Source organism: Mixophyes fleayi, chromosome 5 (assembly GCF_038048845.1).
Source record: "Mixophyes fleayi isolate aMixFle1 chromosome 5, aMixFle1.hap1, whole genome shotgun sequence".
Taxonomy (NCBI): domain Eukaryota; kingdom Metazoa; phylum Chordata; class Amphibia; order Anura; family Limnodynastidae; genus Mixophyes; species Mixophyes fleayi.
The window spans coordinates 57,548,293-57,561,137 of NC_134406.1; positions in this window are offsets into that span (position 1 = coordinate 57,548,293).

Sequence of the window (12,845 nt, forward strand, 5' to 3'; positions counted from 1 at the left end):
ATTCACTGTGTATAATAATGTAACACAAAAATGTTCTGTTAGAAGTGCACACAGTATCTTTATTCATTGGTCTGAACAATACTGCTCAAGGCACCAGTATTTCCAGTGACAATAATCCAGATAGAAAAACACAGTGAGTATTTTATCTGAAATTTGTGCTGTCACTACAAAAACAAATGTCTGCAATTCTTGCTGCTTTATAAGATTAATGCACTACTATACTCTTGCTGCAGAAATGTTCAATCAGAACAATGAGACTCTCTAGAATTAATTGTAAGTGAAAAACTGTTCCTTTACTATAATGAATATTAGTGCTAGCCATTGTGGAATTGTTATTTTCGCAGTTCAGTAATTGACAATGGCAGAAGCAAAAACAACAAACAATAATGAACTCCATACACAAGTGAAAATGTATCTGTTACTAAATGACTTAATAAAATTCTTATTTAACAAGTTCTCAATACTACTACTTAAAGCCATACAAGTCTAACTTGCTCCGTGGTGAAAGAAATACTGGTCCTTCCATTCTTCTGCATGATGTAAGGTCAGGTATCACTCTAATAATGAACTTCCTGAATTGGGTACAAATGTATATATAGCCTGTTATCAACAATAATATTCATCAGTGAGCCCCATGTCTAAATATCCCACATATCAGAAATTTCATTTTTATTAATGGAACTAGGGCCGGCAGAAACCGGTAAGCGTGGTAAGAGGGCACCGCGATTATAAGAGTTTAACACAATCCCACTTGTGGGCTCAAAGGGGTTTCACTGCGCATGAATAAAATCCAGTAGAGGGGCAAAGATAGTCCAGAGCGTAAATGTATTTGGCGGGCCATGTAGTACTCAAATAATCAATGGGAAGGTATAGTAGGTTCTTAAAAGTAAAAACATAAAAAAGTTAGGAAAATGTTGACTAATAATAGAAGTATTACCTTAAAATATAATGCTAGTAGGTATGGGAAAAAAAACACAAAAAGAAAACAAAATATACAATAAAATTAAACCATATACAAAGATATATGACAAAGATTTAATGTGTGGAAAAGAGAGAAAAGGAAAAATCTGCAGAAATGTAAGTTGATACATTTACTAAAGTTCCCTGGTACCATTTCACTGAATTAAGACTGATGTGGGGACATTATCTAAGAAAACGAAAACCTGTGAATCATGAAAACAGGCTGAAATTAATAGTAGGGAAACCTGAATGGTTGCTTAGAAACAATGCTCAGAAATATCTATTAAAAGAAAACAATATAAGTAGCAGTTGTTTAACTAAAATACATCTTGCCAAACAGGCCTATTTGCTTTCTTGGAAGGAGTAAATAGGAATTTAAAAGAAAAACTGCAGAATGCAAATTAGCAAATCATTAAAAGGCAGATAAAACCCAAAAAAGAATAACCGTTTAAACTTTCACAACTGTTGAGGACCTTTTCTGCAGTGGTATATATTGGATTTAATGAGTTCAGACATCATTTACTGTTTAATCAGTAACTGTAACTAAGTAATATCTACAGTTACTGCAGAAATTAACATTCAATCAATTAAATGAAACGATACACAGGTGAGCTGAAACAGAGCAGTATAAATACCCAATAGGGTCCCTGGCAAGAATTTGATCAGCCCTTTCAAAATGCCAGTTCTTGTGAAGCAGAACAGTATAGGCTAGCCATGTGGTACACCATATCAGTGGTATGCCATACCGTCACTTCTCCTACTGTTATGTGTTTTGATTGTAAACCTATCAAATTCCATTCACTTACATTTTCTATACCGCCACTTCTAAATTTACATACTTCTACTTCTAAATTTCCTATTTGAACTCTGGCAAGCAACATTGCACTTTCAGATTAACAGAGGACATGGTCACCTTCAAAGATTCCACCAACCAACATGACGATCCATCCAGCCCGATGCACCCACTGTGAAACAGCCATCCATGAATCAGATCTGCAAAATTAATTGCCCAAATCATTGTCATATGTGGGACCAGAAGTGCTTGTATACCAGAACTGTTCTTTTTTATAAGCTGCCCCTCTTTTCTGCAACTTAGATATGTAAACTTTATTGTATCACTATAGCAGGGATAACCCAACTAAGGAAATAAGTCCCATTAGCCCAGCGGGTAACCATAAGTGAGCCTTTTTTCTACACACAAAATAAAGTTCCCAGGGCAACACAAAGAGGACCCAATAACTCATGGCTTGGACTGCTTTGTACCATTTAAAATATTCCATTTTATAAGATGAGTTTTGTAAGATCTGGGCACATCATTGTTTTTTTTATTCTCACCAGGCTTTTTCCCCAACTTTAAATCTGGGTTTATCAAATTACTCGCTGGGAACAGAAGAGAATGTTATTGAAACACATACACCAGAATTTGGTCCCCGCTGGAAAAAAAGGGTTAGGATATTACGGCTCAGGTCACCAATCCAGTCCTGAGCCTAGAAATTTGTAAATCGTAACCTACTGTATATGAAAGAATTAGTTTCTTCAGTTAATTGACACTGATCGTACACTTATACACATTGTATATAATATGGTCAATGTGGTAGTTGTGGACTAAACTGATTGTAAACACTAGAGATGGGCGGGTCCGGTTCCCCGAGAACCGAACCCAACCGAACTTTGGGTATCCGAGTACCGAGCTGTAGCTCGGTACTCACCCGCACGCTCTGAATCCAAATCGAGGCCGAACGTCATCGTGACGTCGTCGGATCTCGTGGCTCGGTTCTCGCGATAATGCAAGATTATAAATACACGCCTCCACAGCAATCCATCACCATTTGACAGAGGGAGAGAGCAGGGTGTAGTCACAGGCTGATTAGAGCAGGGACAGAGAATACAATATTCTTATTCCAATTGCTGTAACAAAAATCGCTAGAGAAGAGAGGAGGATAGAGGTTTATTTTATTTTTGTAATATTTGTCACTCCCCAGTGCTTTTGGGGTGTCCCCCATAATTGTGCATAAATATTTCTGGCTGTCAAAAGTCATATCTGTCAGCAGTATCTGCCAAATAATTTTTAGCACTCCCCAGTACTTTTGGGGTGTCCCCCATAATTGTGCATAAATATTTCTGGCTGTCAAAAGTCATATCTGTCAGCAGTATCTACCAAATAATTTTTAGCACTCCCCAGTACTTTTGGGGTGTCCCCCATAATTGTGCATAAATATTTCTGGCTGTCAAAAGTCATATCTGTCAGCAGTATCTACCAAATAATTTTTAGCACTCCTTAGTGCTTTTGGGGTGTCCCCCATAATTGTGCATAAATATTTCTGGCTGTCAAAAGTCACATCTGTCAGCAGTATCTACCAAATAATTTTTAGCACTCCCCAGTGCTTTTGGGGTGTCCCCCATAATTGTGCATAAATATTTCTGGCTGTCAAAAGTTATATTTGTCAGCAGTATCTTACCAAATAATTTTTACCACTACAAGTGCTTTGCGCTCAGAATGGATTCAAAGCAGTCCACATATGATCAGAATGAGCAACCAAGTTCTGTCACCAGTCCTGATGTTAGTGTTCCCAGTACGACATCTGGGCAAGGCGATGTCAAACTACAGAGTGTTTCGAAATCAGTCCAAAAAACAAAATAAAAATAAAAAATTATTGTGTTGAAGCGAAAAAGAAGTGTTACTGAGCAAAAGTTAAGTGCAGATAAAAAAAAATTGCCAACATGCCATTCTCCACACGCAGTGGCAAAGAGAGAATGAGGCCTTCACCTTTGGCTATTAGTGGCAGATCCCAAAAAGTTACCGAGCCTACAATTGGTGCACAACTACTGTTACGCGTCAAAGCCGAGCTGCAAGATAACAGTAAGGCATTAGAGGATAATATTTGCTCTGATTCACAAATGACACCAATCCCTGTGGAGAGTCCATCCAACAGTGGGATGTCTAATCTTGAGCATTCTGCTGATGTGTGCCTTAATAGCCCGAGTGTAGCCGGTGATACACAAATTGAGGATGCCACTTTGGAATTAGAAGCGGATGAGGGGGAGATTTGTGTAGGCGACGAGGGCGCTAATGAGGATGTTGATGAGGATGAGGTTGTTTGTGTCAGTCCTGCACCAGTGGCAGCAGTTCTGGCACGTGACAAGAAAAAGGCCATTGTCATGCCTGGGCATAAAACAAAAAAATCCACTTCTTATGTGTGGAATTATTTCTACCCAAATCCAGACGACAATTGTATAGCCATTTGTAGTGTATGTCAAGCCACAGTCAGTCGAGGGAGGGACCTTAACCATCTTGGAACCTCGTCTATGTTACGCCATTTAACGAGAGTTCATGGCAAAGTGTTGGGAAAAGCTGAAAGTTCTTCCCAAAAAATTACAAGCACTCCATCATCAGCTAAGACCCTCCGCTCACCGACATCCCGACGGCTACAAAATACACCCACCACACCATCCTCATCAATATCCTCAGTAGCGCTCAGAGTTAGCCCGGCATCCCACTTAAGGCTGGATGACTCCTGCACTATTAATGATTCCTCTGAAGAAAGCGTTAGTCCCACTGCTGCTGCTGTTGCTGCTGCTGGGGGTGAATCGTCATCCCAGAGGCAGGTCAAGAAAATGAGCAGTTCTACATTTCAGCAATTAACTGTGAAACAATCATTTGCGAGGGGAAGCAAATATGACAGCAGTCACCCAGTCGCCAAGTGAATCACAAACGCCATGGCTGCAATGTTAGTGTTAGATCTGTGTCCAATCTCCACAATAAATGCAGCTGGCTTTTCACAGTTAATTGAGGTTTTGTGTCCGCGTTACAGAATTGCATCGCGACACCATTTCTCCCGTAAAGCAATTCCACAACTATACCAAAAAGTGTGTAAAAATGTAGAGATTGCGCTGAAAAATGCCATTCTGCCCACTGTCCACTTAACCACAGATATGTGGACAAGTGGAAGTGGCCAAACCAAAGACTATATGACTGTGACAGCCCACTGAGTTGGTCATTCACCTTAACCAGCAGGAACAGCAGCAGCATGTACACTACTACGTAACATTTGTCACAGGCAGGCCACTCTTTGTATCACCGGCTTCACTAACAGGCATACAGCTGACAATTTGTTACGCAAACTGAGAGATGTGATTGATGCATGGCTTATACCACTTGGACTCTCCCCAGGGTATGTCATTTCTGATAACGCCAACAATATAGTGCGAGCATTACAGCTGGGTGATTTCCAACACATTCCCTGTTTTGCTCACACCATCAACTTGGTGGTGCAGAGCTTCCTACAAAATAACCGTGAGGTGCAGAAGATGCTTTCAGTGGCACGTAAAATTTAAGGCCATTTCAGGCATTCAGCCACAGCATGTAGGAGATTACAGCAGCTCCAAAAGCAGTTTAACTTGCCCTGCCACCAACTTAAGCAAGAGGTGGTAACTAGGTGGATATCCACCCTGTACATGCTTCAGAGGATGGAGGAACAGCGCAAAGCCATCCAAGCATATTGCACAAGCCATGATATTGGGAAAGGAGGGGGGATGTATTTCACTCTTGCACAGTGGGGAATCCTTTCAGTGCTGTGCAAGGTGCTGAAACCATTTGAAGTTGTGACGTGTGAGGTGAGTGCAGCCAAGTCATTCCTTTAATTAGACTATTGGAAAAGCAGCTTGAGAAAATGAAGGAGGAGCTGAATGCAAGCAATTCAGCAAAGTATGTTGGCCTTGTCGATCAAGTACTTCATTCACTTCACAATGATCCTCGAGTTATTAAGATCTTGAACTCGGATCAGTACGTTTTGGCCACTGTGCTTGATCCAAGGTTTAAAACCTACATTGAGTCTTTACTTGTAAATGAGCGAGATGTGAACTTTTGCAAGGAGCTATTGCTCAGCAAGTTGACCGCTGAACTGGGTCTCGGCTTGACGACGTGTCCTCCTTCACTTTCTCAAGCTGCTGCTGCTCGTAAAAAATTAAATTTCCCAAAAAGAAGCAGGGAAGACGCAGGGGGCAGACCAGAACAATTTAACATCTGGGCTGGATTGAAGGATTTTTCAAAAAAATGTGTCACTTTGCCCATAACTCCATCCAATACAAGTATAAACATGCAAAGGATGGTGGAGGATTACTTTCAAGAGGTAGTTGATATGGAAATGTCAGACAGTCCCTTTCCTTACTGGGAAGAAAAACAGGCCATTTGGAAACCCATGTACAAACTTGCTTTGCAATACTTAAGCTGCCCACCCTCCAGTGTGTACTCTGAACGAGTGTTCAGCACAGCAGGGAACTTAGTCAGTGATCGCCGTAGAAGGTTACTTCCCAAAAATGTGGAGAAAATGATGTTTATAAAAATGAACTACATCTTCCACAAGGAAGGCCTTCACCATCCAAGACATCAAAGCACTGACTGTTCTCTAATGGCGGATTCAAGCGGCGATAAGTTGATAGTCTGTGATGATGACGTACACACTGATAAGGGTGAGGATGAAGCTGAAGATGATGACGATAACATCTTTTTAAAACTTTCTATGTAAGTGTAGGGTGCAATATACCCCCAAAGAGGAAAGGGACTTGTGGCATTTCTATATCACGTACCGTCTTGAAAGGCTGCTGTTTGGACAATCCATCCTTAAGGGTAGGGTGTCATAGACAGAGTGACCCCAAACTGGCTTTGTCCATTTCTCTTAATATTGTACAGTCTATAATGGCTGAATTTTTTGGTTTTTTAAACAAGTGGAGGGGGGCCTATAGAGACAGAAAGCAAACTGCCTTTTTCCATTTCTTTACATATTGAACTATAAGTGTAGGGTGTAATATACATCCAAAGACGATGGCTGCATTGCCAATATGCATAGATGAAGAAGAAGACATTCTGTTTTGTGTGTAGAATAAATGAAGGCCTACCTACTAGGAATTAAACTGTTTTTTGGATGATTTATTACCTCTACAATTAGATTATTTATCTATGAAACAGTTGGAGCACTAAATTGAGTTATTTTAGGCCCAAAAACATTGATTTTTCCAACAAAATAGCAAAACAAAACCAAACAAAACCAAAACCAAAGCCAAAACACGCAATGGCGGTTTTGCAAAACCAAAACCAAAACACGACGGTAATCCAGATACAAAACCGAATCCAAAACCAAAACACGGGGGTCAGTGACCATCTCTAGTAAACACTGTGTGTTTGGGCCCAAAATGACAGTTATTCCTGACCAACATCTGGATTGCAAACTTACCGCTATATAACAATGTGTGTGGTCAATATCCAAGAACACCAATTAGGTCTCATAGAATCCCACTATTTGGCCAGAGCATATAATGAATGGCTGGATCTGACCAGTTTTATCAGAAAGTGATTTTAACAAACCAACCTGGAAAGAATAACTACTGTTACCTGTTTTTAGACATCTAAAAACTCTATACATACTTTGCAAGTTTGGCTGGAAAGGAGCATGGAGGAAAGAGTAAAAGTCCAGTTTACCGAAACTATAAAACTGCCATTTATTCATTTCAATTTTTTTCTCCTAAAACACTGTTCTGTTTAGCCTAATTTATGTCTCAAATTAATTTTGTGACTGAGAGAACACAATGGGGTATATTTACTAAACTGCAGGTTTGAAAAAGTGGAGATGTTGCCTATGGCAACCAATCAGATTCTAGCTGTCATTTTGTAGAATGCACTAAATAAATGACAGCTAGAATCTGATTGGTTGCTATAGGCAACATCTCCACTTTTTCAAACCCGCAGTTTAGTAAATCTAGCCCAATGTCTTTATTACATGTGACACATCTTTGTTAATACATTGTTTAAAATGTTCCTAAAAATGTGCTTACCCACTTAAAGTGCACCTGGAAGCTGATATAGACACCCCATTGAAAGTATAGGCTGCAGGGTCCCAGGTATTCAACTGATATAGGCGTCTTGTAAGAATAGAGCAGAAACTGCAGGAAGAGTAGTGTTCACTGCTCAATAACAGTTCATTATATACATGCTACACAACACAGACATGTACTGATATGGAATACACACCAGAGAATACACTATACAGGCAGATTACAGTGATTTTTATATAGGCCCAAAGGCAGTTTTGAACCTTGCTATAAATTTCAAATAAGCACTTGAAATACTGAATCAATCCTAGTGGGTGATGTGATTAGGGTGGTCAATCTGGGAGAGGGAATGGAGTGCACAAGCAATCAAGACTAGATTTGACTGGGCCAATGAGCAAGAGCTTTATGCTCATGTGCAGTTCATTACTTCCCTGGATAATCATGAAGATAGACTCCTCCTTTTGCAAACTGGCCAGCATTCACCACAGCACTATTACATATTAATGGCTATCATCTATAGCTCTGAATGAAAAGAACAATGCATTGTATAAAATTGGGAATGAATCACAATTTACAGTTAATTTGATGCTTAAATAATGATATGGTTCATCATTGACAATATCCACTATTAATCTTTTCTGATACTGGAATTCTCCATTGTTTGCAGTCAAAGTAATGGAGTTGTCAAGATGTTGCCTTCCCCTTACCTAGGCTCAGACTACAGGCTTAACAAACATGCTAAATCCTGTGTCATAGCATTACACAAACATTCTGTGGACATCCTGCCTCAGAAATGTCAATACCGTAATACCCTTTCTACATTTACAATAATGTGTACTCACTGAGTTTATAATATAAATACATCTATACAATAAGTGGTCCGCTATGCCAACAGTGGAGATCTGATTTCTTTAGGGATCTCAACAGCACAGAGGATGTGGGCCTCGGAGTAGGGACTACCTCAGCAGCTAAGATGGAATTATCTTTTAAAATTCCATGGCAAAATGTATGAATGCTTGTGGTGGGAAATTAATTACAGGAAAGGGTGCTAGGGTGTCAGGATTCCTAGCATGAATACTATGGAGAGTTATGGTAATGAAACCAGAATGTCTTTATTGATAACACTGTTACACAGGGAGCAATAGGTGCAGTCAATGGTTAACGGCAATTCAGTTCTTAGAGGCAGCAGATTCAAGTCAGCAGGAAATAGCAAGTATAGCACGGATTATACAGGAACTAACAGATGTAATGATGTTTAATGGCAACTCAGTTCAAAGGGGCAGCAGGTCCAAGACAACAGGGATGGCAGGTTTAAGGATAAATTCTCGCTCCTATACACAGAGGGAGTACTACAGTACAGTGTAGAAGGTTTACCAGGTAAGCCTCTGAGGCTGTAGATGTAGGGAAAGCAGGAGAAACTGTAAAAACCACGAGTAATAGTATTCAGGTTTAGCCAGGATGCAAGAGGCTCTGGATGATTCATGGGTGTCAGGATTCCATGTCAACCAGGAGCATTGAGGCTCTGAATGATCTAGGGGTGTCAGGCTAATGGTGGGTCAGAATGGTCAAAATGGTCAAAGGGTAAAAACAAAGCCAGAGCCTAGGTCACAAGAAGAGGTGTATAATGGAGGGACTAGCAGGAGTCAATACTAGGAAGCAGGTCAGGATCAGATCACAAGAATGTACAGAGAAGCCAGCAGCAGCAATAAAAATTGATGAACTGGCTCAGATTGCAGGGAAAGGCAGTCTCTTGAAGGCCAGCCACAAGAGATTAGGTACTAGGTATTAGGTGATCTATATACTGTATATGTGATCAAGATTTAGGTGCACTCTTTAAGCCCTAAGACCATATTTATACATAATTAAAGACAGATATATGTTAAACTCTGCAGTAATATAAACTATAATAGAACTAGAATTAACATGAGGTTCTTAGTGCACATTTTGATGAAACTGTGGATGCCCATCTACCACATCAAGATGACCTCTTTCCGATGGATACCTACAAAACAGTTTATAATTTTATAATGTGGGTCTTACCTCATTTAGTACCTGCCATAATACATTGTGATCTATTTATATAGTAAAGGCTCTCAAGTATCTTATTTATCCCAGGACAGTCTTTTTTTATCTATCTTAAATCTTTAACAGCTATTTGTCCTACAATTTACACTCATGCTGCATCAGAATTGAAAGGATGAGTTGGGATAGGGTTAGTTTATCTGGCACCAATAAAAAAAACACATGGAGCAATCTATTGGATACAGGAACTTCATTTAAAAAAAATTATGGGAGATCCAAGTATAGCCTAAGTGAGCACATTCCTATCTCTGATATGTTTATTAAACTAAAGTTATGCTAAGATCAGTTTGCAGGAAAGAATTGATACAGAACAGCCTTAGATAAGTCAATATATATGATTATACAGACTGCAGCTGGCCACAGATGGGCCAATCCTGTTGCCACACAGGTAGTTGGTTAATCAGGACAAGATCTGGCTGGTCGGCACCCCACACTGGTAATTGTCAGGGTAAAAGCAGGTTGAAGTGTGTACCAACACTGCCTTTAGTAAATTACCAGAAAATATGCATACAAAATTGATAGGATTATTTTAGGGATTCAATACTGAAATATGTTATCACTTTAGTTATTTAAGTAGAGCAGATGCAGTCTGTTTAACATCTAAATAATTGTCTGGAAAAAAAAACACATAAAAATCAATAAGACGATTGTAAACAATGCTGTTTACTTTTCATTTAAATGTCAATAGAGAGAAAAATATTGTATATTGGTTTTCATATTTTTCTCAGAAGCATTTAAAATGCTGTTATTTACAGAAGATAGTGCATATTGTAGTGAGTTACTGATACAAATTTAGGAAGCAGCTGTACTCTTTTTTGCAGAACATTTTTAAACTCTTAGAGCAGTAGTAACTTCTAGTTCACTGACTTAGATTGGATGTATAAATAAAGTCAACTGTCCTATTAGCATCATGTCTATATGCTTTAGCATAAGTTCACTTCACAGACTTCAGGCACCTCTCGATTTATCAGTCTGACATTTAAAAGCAATAGGTAAGTATTAGTAGCTTAGTACGGTAGTATTGTTTCATTGGAATATTTAGCTTTCTTTTTGGATGGATTAAATTTATCAGGCCACTGAAAATCTGAGCACATTTTAAAGAGCCAATAGTCAGGTGCTCAACCCAACAAAAAAATATTAAACATTTTTGTCAATAAAAAAACGATGTAAATACCAGAAGAGCTTCTCTTGATTTAAACACCAGAAAAAAGAGAGAGGGGAATAGGAGAAAGAAAGGGGGAGCTGCTCCTACTAATGGATAACTGTGTGTAAAGCCACTAGGGAAAAAATGAAAAGAAATAAAACTGTAAGCGCTTCATTTCTCTCAGATTCCCTTCTTATATAACATCCAAATACCAGCACACAGAACAAAATAAAAATTACTATTTATTAAAGCTAGAATAAAATAAAAATGTGCTTAACATAACAAGCTAATCACGTATTTAGCTAACTATGATAAGTAGCACAAATATGAATCACCAGAATATTCACATATGTTTAAAAATACAGTGACAGATTGAATATCACCTAAATGAATAAATTATCACCAGGAATTCTCTGCTATTCAGTGCAAAAATCCAGGTATAGCAAGGAATAAATTTGTGTGATAAGAACACTCATAAAGCACAGACGTCATTCCCAAATTCTTAATTTGGAAAACGTGTAAGAAAAAACCCCTTCATACAGAGGTAAGTATGTCTTCTTTTAAAATCCATCGTCAATCATAGAGATTTTCAGTGGCCCAGAAATCCATAGCATTTAGATAATTTCCCTAGCCACATAAAAGTCAGAACTCCTCTAGTGGAGTCACATATATATATATATATATATATATATATATATATATATATATATATGAATTTTACCTTTCAGCCAATCACTGGATTGTGGCGACAGGATCCGGGTCACACAGACAACATAAAATCTATTCAATACTGGAGTTGTGATTAGAGTGAAATCTTTTGGTGATTCAGCTTACAGCAGATTCTTTAGTTTACGCGTTTCTCCGCCCCATATGTTGGCGGTTTCATCAGAAGTATAAAGCAGCCATTAGCCTTTAGGTATTAAGTATCAATTGAATTAAATACAATTTAATGTTTTGTAGATTGGGTCAAAAGTATTTCTCTGCCCTTTTCCTCTTATTAATATAGTTATTATAGAAGGCAAGGTTGTTGGTTCGATTTTGTGACGCGTTTTTCTGCTTAATACATTTTCTTCTGCTCTTGAATACATATCAATGTTATTTAAAAAATGTTTTATACCAATTTTTGGGTTTATATAGTTATAACTGTATTTTTTAAGTAATGTTTGGGGTTGTGCTTGTTTTCTACATGTGTTTCATTTTGTGGTTGACTCGGAGCTGAATGTTGTAACTTTGGCAATATAATGAATGAGACACACTGATTAAAAACATGAGTGTATTTATTTATTTTCTGACAGAGGATTCATTCCTGTGTATTTGTTGAGAATTTAATAATTTTTATCATCCAAATACCTGCAACAGCGTTATAATATTTGATGTTTGTTTTATAACATGAAATCAATTATATATAACCTTTTCTACTACACCTGTACCAGTTAGACTGAGGTTGCTCTTATTGGGCTCCTCCACTTTAGGTACCTAAAGACTGATGGCTGCTTTACACCACTGATGAAAGCACCAACACATGGGGCAAAGAAACATGTAACGAAAAGAATCTGCTGAAAACATAATCACCAAAGGATTTTACTCTACTAACAACTCCAGCATTGTATAGATTGTATGTATGTTGTGGGCAGCACAGTGGCCTAGTGGTTAACACTTCTGCCTCACAGCACTGGGGTCACGAGTTCGATTCCCGACCATGGCCTTATCTGTGTGGAGTTTGTATGTTCTCCCTATGTTTGCATGGGTTTCCTCCGGGTGTTCTGGTTTCCTCCCACACTCCAAAAACATACTGGTAGGTTAATTGGCTGCTATCAAAATTGACCCTAGTCTC